At 42.3% G+C, this 12,307-nt stretch overlaps 1 protein-coding gene across 5 annotated transcripts in view; it reads right to left on the bottom strand.

Moving 5' to 3' along the window:
- ENOX1 (ecto-NOX disulfide-thiol exchanger 1) overlaps window positions 1-12,307 on the bottom strand; it is a 596,201-nt gene that overhangs the window by 446,891 nt on the left and 137,003 nt on the right. For 3 of the 5 annotated variants that reach the window (XM_066236817.1, XM_066236816.1, XM_066236811.1), the window contains exon 2: window positions 6,498-6,546. The exons of the other annotated variants lie outside the window; for them this stretch is intronic. The gene's annotated coding sequence lies outside the window, so the exon portion shown is untranslated. The remainder of the gene's footprint in view (window positions 1-6,497; window positions 6,547-12,307) is intronic. 5 annotated transcript variants of the gene reach the window in all.

Genomic DNA, 12,307 nt, shown 5'->3' on the forward strand with positions numbered 1-12,307 from the left:
GTATTTTTATTACAGCAAATCACTTCCCTCGTGCCTCCATTAAAGAACTGTTGAAAAAATATTTAAAGAACATAGATTTGGTTGGATTAGGAACTGTCACATACCTTGGATCAAATCTCAGCAGAATCAGAAATCAAATCTCAGGTCTTTTTGTCTCCAAATCTGGCTTTGGGACTTCAGAAATGCTTAATCCATAAAGTGAATGCAGAAACCCAACAGCTGGCAAGAAACCAGAAGTACAGCCAGCCACTCGAGTTACATCCAAATGTGCTAATCACTTGCTTTGAATAAAGTGCCATCACAGAAGTGATGTACGGAAGAATGAGACATATTTCTGCCCTCAAGGCCCGAGTCCCTGAGACCAACTGCATGATTTAAATCAATTCAGCTGAAATCAGAGACACTATCAGTAAAAAAAAAAATTTCAAAAAGAATGTTCCTGTGCCTCTTAAAGATGTCTCAAATTAAAAACAAGCTCTTGATTTGGCAAAATCCAAAAATACAAATAATCACAATAAAAATGACAAAATGATAATGGGCACAATGGTAACATTTATTATTGAGCCCTTACTATGCACTAGTTATTATATTTAATGCTTTATAAATTTTAATACACAAGAGGAGCATTAGAGGCCATTATTATCCAATTTTACAGATGAGTCAACAAAAAAACTTAAGAGAATTACTTAATAACTTGCCCAAATTTGCACATGCTAATAATAATAATCACTTTAATTTCAAAAGATCTGCCACTATCTTATAAATAGTTCTTTACAAGCAGAAAGGGATAACAACTCTCCTACATACAGACACACACAGTTTTATCTGTCTCTATAGGTTTGTTTATTTTAAATATCCTAAAACTTAATCAATATCAGACAAGAAAGCTAGGAGCTGAAAGCTGAAAGAAATGCTATTTGTCATTTATGATAAATTAATAATTCCATAAGGTGAAGAACAGGAAGAGTTTGAACAAAATTTTCCAACACTGTATGCTTTAATTAATTGTTAATTGAAAAAATTATTGGGGGAGAAAAGACAGTACTTTTCAAAAAGCAATTAAATTTAGTATATGGGTGTCACTGACACTACGGTCATTTCAACAGAAAAGATTTTCAGGGGAACAGAAGCAGAACTTAGGGCAGATCCTAAGAGGCAGATACAATAGAATCAAACACCAATTTGCCCCAACATTCAGAGGAGGAAAACATAGACCTCATTCCCCCAAGGGTCCACTGGGATTGGATGTCTTTACTTAATTAACCACTCATCCATGATACTATCTTTAAAATGCTGACCCTGCATCTTTTTGTAGATAATTTGCTGTAGCCTCAACAATTCTATTTATTGGAATATCCATTTTCTTGTCTAATAGAGTCCAGAGTTTAAACTTTCTCCACTTGAGTTGATATTCTACTTCCTCATTTATGCTATAGCTGTGTTTGTGGGATATTTGTGTCTAATCATATATAGCTCAAGGCAATGAAAAATGCAAGCAGAAATGGAAAAGCAAGAAAGACTCATTTCACCATCTTTTAAAGTAAAAAATGTACAATTATGTAGAGAAAGATATCACCTATAAAAATTAACTCAAGCCATTTCTTACTTTGGATTAAAAAAAATTGTTGCCATGAGGAACTGGAACTGGTTTAAATATATACATGTGTCCTGTGTTATCAATGTGCAATCTTCCCTACCATATTATCAGGTTCATGAAGGCAAGGGTTAGATTCAGAAACTTAGTCTCTTACATGGGATGCAGGCCTGATGTGGGTACACAACACCTGTGCTCCTGCTGCCTACTCTCTGGTTGGGACTGAGTGAGAAGATATGCTAATGAGGATGATCAGTCCATTCACTACAGATCCAGTACATTACCCTGTGCATAGTAGGTGCTGATTTAATGCATTGGACTAAATAGAAATGTCAGCATTTTTGAATTACTGCCATGGACCACCAATTTAGACTTGCTTTGACATAGTTTGCAAATTATTCGTTTGTTTTCTCCCTTTAGAATGCTACTACTTTTCAAAGTTTGCATATGGTAATACTTAGCCAGAAGTAAATATTTAACCCAACCTACAGTGCCATTTTCTACATGGTAGCAGGGAACAGAGATTCATACATCTGAAGGAGGCAGGCGCCTTACCATTTCTCTTCCTTCCTCCCATCTGCTGGAATATATCAACTTTCTTTCCCTTTCTCCCTACCTCTTCGGCCATGGCTGCCTTCATAGGATGTTGCAGCTGTTTATTTTTAATAGTATATAACTCAATATTATCTTCCATTCATTGTGCTTTCTCATTCCATTCCTAACACAAAGCTTTTCAGTTGAATGTCAAATCTAAAATCTCTTCCCTACTTTTCATCGGAGAGATTGATTAAATTGCTAAGAATCGACTCCCAAACTGCCATAGCTCTTTAGTCATCTAAATTAATTGCAATTAGTTATTAAATGTTCAGTTCCTGATTTTTCATAAAACTGAGGGCATCATACACACGAGCTGTCATTATTTCTGAAAACCAGCGTTGGTAATAGAAAGGTAACCGCCCAGTAATCCCGGTGGTCTTTCCTGTTTTCAATCGTGATTAGTATGTGTGTGGCTGGTAAATAATTGAATTAATTTTATAGTGAGTGACATATTTTGAAATCTGCAAAGCATCTTATTCTGGGACTTTAAGCCAATCCTTGCTTTTCCCTAGGTAGCTCTGTGTACGCCTGCATAATAAGTTGAAACAGATTCTTGACTTTCCCATTAGCATCTAGCAATTTATAAGCTTTGGATATCCATGGGATGATTTTTAAAGAATGATTTTAATTCCCCAATGTACCTAGATAACTAGAAAAATAATAGACAATCAATGAGTACCTCAAAGAAGGAATTTAACTAAGAACGTAAGGCTTTACCCAAGCTGAAAATAATAATAATGGAACAAAAAACTTGGTAAGGCTCCTGAGCTGACTTCAGTACCCCCTTTACATTTTTAAAGAAATGGATCCACTTTGATAACTTGTTTCATTTGGGTCACACAACTATTCTATGACACACTAGGCTACAATTTTTAGATGAGGAAATTGAAGCTCAGGTATTTTAGATACATTACAGAATTAGGAATGAGCAGAGCTGGAATTCCGTCCAGGTTCAGCTGCATCTAAAGCCATGTTCACAGCACTGCCCCAACTCCCACAGAGAATATGCGACCTTGAACTTTCTGATGTTGACAACACCATATGGGTCATTATATCCAGTTTAAACCCAAAAAGAAAGACAAAGTGCAAATCAATGGTCTAAGTGATAAGTTCTAAGCTCTTATTAATGATCCAAGTTATTTGGGTTCAATTTGTCACTGACTACACACTGAGTAGGCAATGACAGGTCTTTAATGTTTAATCATGACCATAAATATTTAATATATCTAGAAAATTGAAAAATCAAATATAAAGAAACTTGTACATCAAATAATAATTTTCCCAATAAGAATTTCCCTAGAAGATTATCATGCAAATCAAAGAAAAGCATATGTACTATTCTAAACAAAAAACTACATAAGTATCTATGGGTCTCACCCATTAACAAAGTATCAAATTCTACCTCCTGTTACTCCTGTAACCAAAGTTCATCAAAGAGACAATCAACCTATGCCTTCTGAACACTTATGTAAATTATTTTTAATTAAAATAGTATTTAATCACCAATTCATTAGAAGTTCTGAACTCCATGGTAATTGACTATTTCAGCAACAAGTCTGGCTGAATCACCATTCTAAAAATATTGACTAGAACTAAGTGAAGAGAATTAGAAAGAGATCTTTTTTCTCAAACAGAATTCAGATTGTATCAAATCACTGGTACAATTATGCATATTTATAGGTCATTATTAAAATTTAGCTAATGGCCCTCACCAGTTGGCTCAGTAGTAAAGCGCTAGCCCAGCCTGTAGATGTCCCAGATTTGATTCCCCATCAGGGAACACAGGGGAAGCACCTATCTGCTTCTCCACCTTTCCCTCTCCCCTTTCTCTTCCTCTTCTCCTCTAGCAGCCAGTGACTTGACTGATCTAAGCATTGGCCCTGGGAGCTGAGAATAGTTAAGTTGGTCAGAGTTCATCAGCCTCAGGAGCTAAAAATAGCCTGGTTGCAAGCATAGCCCCAGATGGGGAGAGCATCAGCCCAGACAGAGGTTGCCCAGTGGATCTCAGTCAGGGTGCATGAGGGAGTCTATCTCCCCTCCTCTCACTTAGAAAAGAAGAAGAAGAAGAAAAAAAGAATTTAGCTAATTATGCATTTGTTTCTGTTCTATGGTTTTACCTGCATGCCTTGTGTCAGCTTCTGTCCCAGACTGTCTTTTTAAGGATGTTTATAAAGCAAACAGCCTGGAAGGATAAAGATAGCATCTCCCTCCAGGACAGAGGACAGAGGACAGATGTTCCTTCTGACCTCAATAAGAAAGGGTAGATAAGTTTTCCAACAGCTTTTTAGAAGACTGGTGATTTCCTAAACTCTGTGTCCCTCAGCTGTGACAGACCTGCTCCACATTGTGTGTCTGCTCCACGTTGCCTGTGGGAGTCAGGGGCAAGGCAAACTGATGTAAGCATGGGGCTCATTCTATCTGCTGTGCCAGGAAGAAAAAGTCCTTTGTGTTTGACCCAGGAGTTTCACGTCTTCTGCCAGTATGTATGAAACTGTCGTAGGCTAACTTATTAGCTCACAGGCAGGGTAAAACCTCGGAGCCTTCACTGCCCTGGAGAATTACGTGTGATTGATTATTTGAGAAAGAATTTGCAAAGGCTCACTAACTCCAAAAGAAGCTTTTGCACCTTCCTCTAAGGTCTGGAACTCACAGCTGTCGCTTGTGCTCACACAATTATGGTTTACCCACTAAAGATACCATCTTCATACAAGAAATTCTTGGGGTTGCCTGGCCACCCAATGGCTATTCAAATGAAGGAGGTGGACAGTAATAACCAAGATTTATAGAGCATTCTCCAGTAAACATTTGAACCCGCCCTGGAGGTGTAGAGAAACAGAATTTGTATTCTTACTTCACAGAGGTTCAGTGACTCATGGCTTGACCCAGCCCCCGATCTGGTCACCGAGGAAGCAGACACACACACTCAGGGCTCTGAGTCCTTCTCTCTGTACATTCTACTCTCCATACTTCGCAGAAGCCAGGGCCCAACAGACGGTGCTGCAAGTTTTGCAATACAGAATGTCTCCCTCACCTCCCCTTGCAGGGGATGCTGTGGGCTGCGTGCTTCTGCACCCTCCTGAGCACAGACAGCATGGGCACGTCTCCCCACAGCAGGCAGGTGGCTGTGCCCGACACACAGTGATATCTGCCCTGTGTTCCTGAGGCAGAAACCATGAGGACGAAACAGCAACCCAAAAGGCGCACGTGCACAGAAACCGAAGCTCTCTGTTCCTCACACCGGTCCTCTCATTGGCTCCTTCACACTCTCTCATTGGCCCCATGAGAGGCAGAGGAGTGCAGTGGTTACGGAGCAGGGTTTAGAGCCAGATGGCTTGGGATTTTGAATACTTGCTCAATCACTTTATTAAGTAACGTGGTATTAGGCAACTTATTTAATCGTTCTGTGCCTTAGTTTCATCATCTGTAAAATGATCATAAATAATAGTGCCATTGTTACAGGACAGTTGTTAAGATTACATGAATTAAATAAATTACTCCAAAGAAGTCTGTATTCAATAAATGCTATGTATGACCACTTTCATCACTACTATAGCTGCTCTATGTCCCCTTTGGACACACTGATCCATTTTGGTTAGTGACTCAATTTCTTTTTTATTTATAGATTTGAGAGAGAGAGAGAGAAACACCAAATTGTTAGTTCGCTTATTCATGCATTCATTGGTTATTTCTTGTATGTGCCCTGACCGGGGATCAAACCCACAACTTTGACATAGATCAGGACAATGCTCTAACCATCTGAGCTACCTGACCAGGGTCAGTAACCCAATTTCTGATCGTTAAGCCTGCTTCTGAATTCAAGCAAACTTTTCCAGGGTCTCCAAACACAACCCCACAAAACAACAATCTGGTCTGTGTTACTCTGCCACCAGAAACAATATGTCAAGGAAAATGTGACAAGTTCCCAAATATTTCTTGTTGGATGAACAGACGAACTAGGAACTCTCTCTTTCACAATATATATTGGAAAAGAAATGAGACTCTGAGGTGGACCATCGCTGTACTTCTTTTGTGAGCGAACCCATCTGTTTGGCAGAATATTGACATTTCCACATTCCTCCCTTCCCCAAGATGTGTACATGCTACTCCCTGGAACCTGTGAATATGCAACACATGGCGAAAAGGTCTTTGCAGACATGATTAAATTAATGGTAAGTACATTAAGATGAGAGATCTCCCTAAATTTTCCAAGTAAATTCAATCTAAACACATGAGTCCTTAAAGGCCGATAAAATTCTCCGGCTGCAGAAAATCAAAGAGATAATGGCATAGAAAAGACGGGACTCACCGCTGCTGGCTTTGATGATGAAAAGGGGCCACACGCGGGGCTCTAGGAGCTGAAAGAGGCAAGAAAATGGGTTTCCCATTGAGCCTCCAGGTAGGCAGGCAGCCCCACCCACCCCAGATCTTATCAGACTGAGGCCTGTGTTGGAATTCTAACCTCCAGAACTTTAAGATAATCAGTCTGTACTATTTAACTGGACTAAGTTTGTCGCAGCTTGTTACTGCAACAATGGAAAATTAATATAGTCCCTTTGGATTCTTCATCTAGGAAAACACCACAACTGAATACCTGGGCATGATAATGTGGGACTGAGCAACAGGAAAGCAATATTAATTCACCAAGTCAGTCACTCATTGATTCAGTCCCTGAATTTATGGAGCACCCACCAACAGGCCAGCTACTGTCCCAGTGCTACGGCAAGCCACGGTGATCAGAGAGTCATGGCTGATGACAATGTGGGACTGAGCAACAGGAAAGCAATACTAATTCACCAAGTCAGTCACTCATTGATTCAGTCCCTGAATTTATGGAGCACCCACCAACAGGCCAGCCACTGTCCCAGTGCTACGGCAAGCTACGGTGACCAGAGAGTCATGGCTGGCTTCTGTTTCTGTGCAGCATACATTCCAGAGGTACAAAAGAGACAGAAAACAGGCCAACACATTTGAAGAAATCACTTGAAAGAGGGACAAGTGCCAGGAGGAAAAGAAAAGATGATGGGAAGAGAACGCACAGGGCAGAGCTGGGGGGGGAGGACACCCTGGCCTGGGTGGCGAGGAGGTGCTTTAGGAAAAGATGTTGGAGCTGAAATCAGAAAGGTACAAGGAGTTAGGAAGGCTAAGACTGATGTCAGCTCAGGAGCCGCTAACCCACATCAAGAGATGAAATACCCACTTTGAGAAAGTGACGCTTTTTGCTCCGAGGAAAAGCCCACCGCGTGAATTGCTATACTCATCTTCCTGTCCTCACTATTCTCAAGAATTAATTTTAAGACTTTATTTTTTAACATATTTTATGAGCAGTGTAAAGACTGCATTCTCCCGGAGTCCCTGGATATCACTCTCAGTGACAGCGCTCAGTGCTCCCCTCATCTGACTATGGATGGGGTGTCTGAGACGGACAGCGGGCAGCTGTAATTGTGATGAATTCCCATGGTTGCCTGCCATATGTATCAGTGACAGTGACTCCAAGATCAAATCCACTGCTCAGGTTCGCACCAAACCAGAGGTAGTCTCTGCAGATCACAGACCACAGAGGGCTCTCCTGCACACTTACTTATGACCAAAAAAAAAAAAAGAAAGAAAATCAATGTATGGATATGGTAGTAAATCTATAAAATTCCCCGTCATGTAGGAAGGATGGCTTTTGATAGACAAGGCCTACACACACACAGAACAGGCCACCTGGCTTACCTACCACCATGTCTTACACTGACATTGATGAGACACAGTGAGAACGTCTCTAATTTTGATGAAGAACGTCATAGTGTCATTATTCCTCACCATTGCTCCTTTCAGAGGTTCATTATGAAAATAGAACTAGATGGTCCAAATAATCTGTGTGGACCCCGAGTCACCGGACACACACAGCCAGAGACTGCCTCTGACCGTGCACACTCTGGGAAGAGTTCTCACCATGCCTGTCTTCCACGTGAGAAGACGACTGCGCTGAGACACACACAGTTCCAGCTCTAACCATTTCTGCTGTTTTATATGTTAGCATAATGAACACACAGATTTGCTGTTGAGTGAGAAAGCTTTTGTGCTGAGGGGTGGGGCAGAGTTAACCCTCCGTGGTGACAATCCCCAGACTCTGGGGACGGTGCTTGGGTTACCAGCCAGAATATCTGAGCCTGACTTCCAGCTCTACCAGAGGATAACTCTATGACCTTGAGTAGGACACATCTCTAATGAGGCATCCATCATTTTTTCTCTATAAATTGAGGTAAAAAGCAACACCCTTTCTGTCTGCTTCAGAGTTCTCACAATTACAAATGAGACACACTTTGTGGACTACAGGACATAAGTGCCAACGAAATACCCGACCTCCCCACTCACGGTGCCCCCAAAATGTTGTGAAAGTCAATGACAGCCTAAGTCCCAGTTCTCCCCACCCACCCGCTTACTCCCTCCGGATGCCCTGGCAGTGGGGGGAGAGGGGTCCTCCAAGGCCTATTGCCTGACGGCCCTCTCTCCTCTGCATGCTCTTCCTTTGCTCCACTAACCTTTGTCACCTGTCCTCTACAAGTCACCATCAACACTTCTGACATTTTCTGGTCAAATAACTTCCTCTAGAACACCAACCTCAAAGCCCAGGCACCGGGGAACCCATTTATACTCTTGGGCCTTCTTCTTTGTAAAAAGGGCCACCAGGAAAGGGTCATTAGGCATCTCCAACCAGTTCTTTGCAGGGGTTGACAAACTTTATCTGTTAAGGGCAAGATAATAAATATTTTAGGCTTCACAGGCCTAAATATTATGTCTCTCCAGCACATTCCTCTTTATTTTTTACAATGCTTTAAATATGTGCAGACAATTTTTAGCCTTTGTTCCTTACACAAACAGGCCACAGGCTCTCGATCTGTCCCAAGGGACAGAGTCTGCTGACCTCCTGCTTTATACCTTGACCCCTGTGTATGCCACAACATACTTGTTCTGTGCCTGTGAAGAGGAGTCTGTTGTTGGTAACGGGAGTTGAGGGGAAGCTAGTTAGGTCAAGGGGGTTGGAACCTGGAACCCCTGCTCTATGGGACATTCAGACCAGGCCCTATCGCTCATCTGCTTCCATTCTGGCAGGTTTCTTCACTCAGGGCTTTCTCTTGGGGACCTGTCACTTCCCTCGACCCAGACTCTTTGGGGAAATCCTAAGCCATGGGAGGGATCAGCAAGTGTCTCAACTCCAAAGCCAGGCTCACGTTTCTACACTCCTGAGCTCTGTGTAAATCAAGCATGAAGCTTCCATGCTTCTAAACATTCTATGACAATTACAAGGCCGCTCTTCCCAGAGCACACAGGACCCCGTAGTTAGAGCTACTCGTGATACAATTCAGCCTGAAAGATGCATCTCTGAGCCACCCAAAATACTTGATGCATTTATTAGCTGCTCTGCTTATTATAAAAAAAAAATAGGAGGAGGAGGGGAAAGAAGGGAAAGAAGAAAGGGGAAGAGAACCTACCACAAATTATTTTTTCTGGATGTTGTTCTTGTTGCAAAATTGTTTTCACCTGGTACTTAACATCAAGTTCATCAAACACTGTCACATAATTCAAAAGCAAAAGCAAGATTTCTGACTAAGTGTGGGAGAGGGAGTAGATTTGTTCTTCCTTTTGATGTTTTCTCCTCTTAATTGAAAACTTCACTTTGTTTCTTCTGTGATTTTCACATATATACTTTAAGGCCTTTCCAAGCTTACAGGATACCAAGCTACAAATGAGTAAATGATGTCCCCTGAGCTGGCAAGTGAATTAGAAAATGGCGCCTGAAGGGGCCTCTGCTGGGGGCGGGGAGTGATGCGGGGTGAGCTGCCTCCCAACCCGGCAGATGCAGCAGGGCCCCAGGACACGTGTGTGATGAGCAAAGCCAAGACAGTGTCTCGTATCCCCACTGGAGTCCTCCGCCAAGCTTCACAGCGCAAGGAAATCCTGGCTTGGGCTTTGAGTCCATGTCCACTGGCAAGATGAATTCAGTCCCTTGGTAAAGCAACTAGTACTATGCTGACATAGAAGGTAGTGATGATATTTATGAAGATGATGATGGTGGTATCAATAAAGCTTACCAGCTGGAGTCCTCTCCCACTATCACTTGAAATAGAGCTGACTATGAGAAGGGCAGATATCTTAGAGACCTAGCCCTCTAATCTACGTCAAGTGGTCCATAGCGTTGGTAAGGCTGAGGAGGAGGGGTCCCATGGTCATGCAGATGTGCAGCTCAGAGACAACAACACTAAAACCTATTCACAGTAGTGTGCCAGAGCGAACTGCACAAGCCGAGGGGGAATGCCTGCTCCCTGCACGGAATGTTGGAGTCCACAGGTCTCAGCTGAAAGATGACCTTCTTCAATAGTGGGAAGGAAGTTTGGGGAAGCCTTGTTTGGGTCTGGTAGGAGAGTAAAGAAGCTGAGAAGCCGGGAGGACAGTGAAGAGGTTTCAATTGTCCAAAGGGGAAAGAAGAGAAGCTGGGGGTGGTCTGGAGCTGGGCGGGGAAGAGGAAACTCCAAGCTGTCTGGCAGCTGCCAGGCAGAACCCAGGAACAGATTGGAAGGGGCTGGGAGAAAAGGTCATGGCGGAGTTAAGGATGACTGGAGTTCCGTGCCTCAGGAAAGAACTGATGGCTGTATTTCAGTTGCCAAGACAACAAGCTTAACCAGCAGCCACAGAGACTACAGAGTCTCTCTCTGGGATTCTCCTGCTCTCGGTTACACAAGGCAGAAGTTACCTTCCACCTAAAAGTACGACATGCTGTTCTGTGCTGTGAGGTGTGTTTACCAGCTAAAATGACCCACCCCCAATTGTACCAGGTTGCAAACCTGCTTCAGAAACACAGATTTTTTTTTCAGCATTATTAGTGGAGACAAACATCTCTGACACCTAATCCAAACCCATTCCTAGGAAAAATAAAAACATCTTAAGTTTAACATTATGCCTAATATCCTTAAACAAAGAGAGCATTACAGCATAGATCCCTCTTTCCAGGGACGTACTACATATTTTTTCTCGGGAAACTGAAGATGCTACATATGAATTTGATAACATATACTTCTTCAAAGCATTAATTTTTAAAGCGGCCAAAATTACTAACAACCAGGGAAACTACCAATATATAAATTATGTTCTCAGCATATAGTATACATTGTGAGTTTGCATGCATATTAAATGCAAATAAGCAGAAGAGCATAACATTAAGGCTTCAAACTTATCTGTGAGATAGTAAATTCTAACATTAAAGTTCTTCCCAGAAAATATTAACTCCCCACATGCCGTGTGATTGTCACGCAGCCTGTGGGTCAGTCTCACTGCACAGCTTGGGAAGTCAGTAACCCGTCCCCCATCCCCACCCCTTACCAGCAAGAGCAGACATGACCATTTGGTATCCTGTGTGACAGAACAAAGGTGCTGATGTTACCCAGATTTTCAAACACATATTTTTTATTTGACATAAAAAAGTACCACTAAAACTGCCACTGCCACCACTGAATCACCAGCAGAATCTCTCTCTCTCTTGTAAAGATTTCAACAATGAGGAAATGGGACAAAATACAGCCAACTCTGCTCTTTCACTAAAGTAAAAGTGAGAGATTTGCGATGATAAAATTTTGTGTGTCAACCTGGTGGGCTATGGTGCCCAGTTATGGTGCCCAGTGTTGGTCCAACACTAGTCTAGATATTGCTAAAAAGGTATTTTGTGGATGTGATTTTTTTTTTTTTTTTTTTTTTTTTTTTTTACAGAGGCAGAGATAGACAGGGACAGACAGACAGGAATGGAGAGAGATGAGAAGCATCAATCATCAGTTTCTCTTTGCGCGTTGCGACTTCTTAGTTGTCCATTGATTGCTTTCTCACATGTGCCTTGACCGTGGGCCTTCAGCAGACCAAGTAACCCCCTGCTGGAGCCAGCGACCTTGGGTCCAAGCTGGTGAGCTCTTTGCTCATGCCAGATGAGCCCGCACTCAAGCTGGCGACCTCGGGGTCTCGAACCTGGGTCCTTCCACATCCCAGTCCGATGCTCTATCCACTGCGCCACCACCTGGTCAGGCTGTAGATGTGATTTAACATGACCAATATCTTGGTAAAGAATATTACCCTGGATAATCTGAG

This window comes from Saccopteryx bilineata, chromosome 6 (assembly GCF_036850765.1).
Source record: "Saccopteryx bilineata isolate mSacBil1 chromosome 6, mSacBil1_pri_phased_curated, whole genome shotgun sequence".
Taxonomy (NCBI): domain Eukaryota; kingdom Metazoa; phylum Chordata; class Mammalia; order Chiroptera; family Emballonuridae; genus Saccopteryx; species Saccopteryx bilineata.